A 3,070-nucleotide genomic window follows, 5' to 3' on the forward strand; every position below is an offset into this window, starting at 1 on the left:
ATCATCGACTGGAATTACCTCGTAGAAAAAGTCAAGAAACGCATAGTGGGATGGAAGAACCTTAAATTGTCGTTGGCCGGCAGAGTTACTTTGGTGAAAGCTGTCTTGCAAGTTATACCGGTTTATCCGCTATCCTTTTCCTATATACCAAAAGCTACTATTAAATCCTTGAACTCTTTGTTTTGCAATTTTGTGTGGGGGGAAGGGGTGAGTTCATGCTCGATATCGTTGGTTAGGTGGAAAGACCTCTGTCTAGACAAAAAAGAAGGGGGGCTGGGGATGACGAATATTGAATGACTTAATGCCGCCTTGGTCACGAAAAGGATATGGAGGTATTGGGAGGGTAGGGAGTCGTTGTGGGCTAAAGTGGTTCGATCTGTGTACGGTGAATTAGAGTGGAATGATGAGGGTCTCTGTCTTAGGGGTCCTAAGCTAAATAGAGCGGGGTGGTGGGCTAAAGTTGTGTCCGTTGGAGGGAGTGCCTCTGGCAGTTGGTTCCTTGAAAACATTAAAAGGGTAGTCGGGAATGGTCTGTCAACTAGGTTCTGGTTTCAAAAGTGGGTGGGTTCGAGTCCTCTCAGGGTTATGTTTCCTAGATTGTTTCAACTAGCCGCTAATAAGGAGGCGGCAGTCGGCGAATGTGGGAGATGGGTAAATGGGGAATGAGTGTGGGAGTTTAAATGGCGTAGAGAGCTTCGGGAGTGTGAAAGGGAGGCCACAGATTTACTTTCTAATCTTATCTCTCATTACTCCCTAAATGCAGGTAGTGAAGATCGTTGGTTTTGGGCAGTCTCTCCGGATGGCAGATATAATACAAAGACGACATACTTAGCAATCAAAGCAAAATGCAAGGAACAGCCAAGACAGATTATAGACGTTAACTTGCTCAAATCAGTGTGGAAGGCACGCCATAGAAAGCCAACATGACAACGTGGAGGTTGCTGGTTAACCGACTTCCGACTTGTGACAATTTGAGGAAAAGGAAGATCCCGTTAACTGACGAGGAGACTTTGTGCAGCGAGTGTGAATTGCAGGAAGAATCGACTAATCATCTTTCCTTCTCTGCCCAAAGACGGAGGAGGCCTGGAACGAGCTACAACGTTGGCTGGGAATCACAACGGCTCGGCCAAATGTGATTCAAAATCATTTCGATAATGTTTACATCTTTTGGGAAAGAAAAGAATATTAGAATTTTACTTTTGACTACTTGGGTGTGTGGTATCTGGATTCTATGGAAGAAAAGAAATGAGAAACGTTTTGATAAGAAGGAGTGGGAGACAAAAAACATTGTTTTGAAAATTAAGATTAGGCTTTGGAGGATTTTCAGGTTTTTAGATAAAGAGTTAGACATTCATTCTTGGTGCTCTAATGAGCTAATATGTAAACTGTTGTAAGGCTTTTGCCTTGGTACCTCTGGTACCATCTTCCTTTATTTATCTTGCATCCTTTTTCTTGATAAAAAAAAGTATAAAATTTCATCAGCTATCGAAAATTAGGGAAAAACCTTTTAGGTATTTGTATTAAAAAAGTTAATTCTTATTTAAATACATAAATTTTTATCAAATTGGAAATTGTACATGTACTAAAAAATTTGTCTCTAATTTTGTCTTCAAACAGAGAATTATATTTTTTATTTTCACATTATTGTTAACCATCCTTCAAATTAATGTTGAGGTGGATATTTTGAAATATCTATATAATTCAAACGGTTGATGTAATTGGATGTTTTTGTTACTTTCAGTTAGTTATAATGATATTCACTTCAACATTATCTAGATAAAAAAATTAAAATAATTGAAAGGTTGTGCTTTTAGAGGCAAAGATTTTAATTCATATAACAAAGTTTAACTGCAATTTTTCAATAACAAATACTAATAATAATCATAATTCACAAACCGACATAAATTGTTTGAGGTATCAACTTGTGTTGTCAGTTCCCTAGTACAATTGAAGTTGAATTATTTCAATTCTTTACACGAATCTCTTCAGTACTGAAAAAACTGAGGTCAACCAAAAAGACGAAAATTCATAATATTGTTGTTGTCGAAAATTTATTTTGTTGAAATAAAAATGAATCTAATTTATAGCTAAAAATTTATGAGGTGGACTTTCGTTTTGTTACTTTCTAATTAGAGTGTAAATTAATAATTTTCATGTTTTCTAATAATAATATTTAGTGTACCTCCATCGCGATGCAAGGTGTTGAGGTTAGACTCAAATAATCATATATTAAAAACATACGATGAATTTTTAACAAATGATAAAAAAATGTATAGTCCTAATATATAGTAATCTATATAGTATACAAAATGATTATTGTGTTACATTTAATAATGTAAATGGAACGCTTTGTATTTGTTAATTTACTATGACAAAAAGAAATAATTAACAAAATATATAGTTTAACGTACTATGACAAAAAGAAATAATTAACAAAATATATAGTTTAACGTTCTATATATACAGAAGTAGTGCAGATCCGATCACCTACCCACCGTGGGCAAACATAACGTGCCCATCACTGATGTGGCAATTGTAATTAGAGTAAGATAATTTTAATTAGAGTAAGATTTATTAATTCTCCTTCCTAATTAACATTGCCACATCAGTGGTGGGCACGTTATGTTTGCCCACGGTGGGTAGGTGATCGGTTTTGCAGAAGCAGAGTACTTGTATACATATATATTAAATAGTGTCAATATATGAAATTAGTCACTTTGTTTTAGTAAATTTAAAATTTAGCATATAGAATAAAAATATAAAAATTTACCCAATTTTTTCGTGAAAACACTGAAATCCCCCTCCTTCAAAATTGCAAATTCTCGCTCTTTCTGTACTCGCGATGCCTCCCCCCTCTCTCGCTCTCTCTTCCTCACATGTGCCTCTCTCTCTCTCTCCCCTGCGGTATCTCTCTCTCCTGCTTCGCATTACATGAAGATTTCGAATTCCCTGTGAAATAAACACACCTTTTTCGTGTGTTGAAGAGAGAGAAGTTAGTATTGCAATTGAAAACGAATTTGGTATTATTTTTTTTGAAATTGTCGATCTGATTGTTGCATGCCTGAGTCGG

This window comes from Salvia miltiorrhiza, chromosome 6 (assembly GCF_028751815.1).
Source record: "Salvia miltiorrhiza cultivar Shanhuang (shh) chromosome 6, IMPLAD_Smil_shh, whole genome shotgun sequence".
NCBI classification, from domain to species: domain Eukaryota; kingdom Viridiplantae; phylum Streptophyta; class Magnoliopsida; order Lamiales; family Lamiaceae; genus Salvia; species Salvia miltiorrhiza.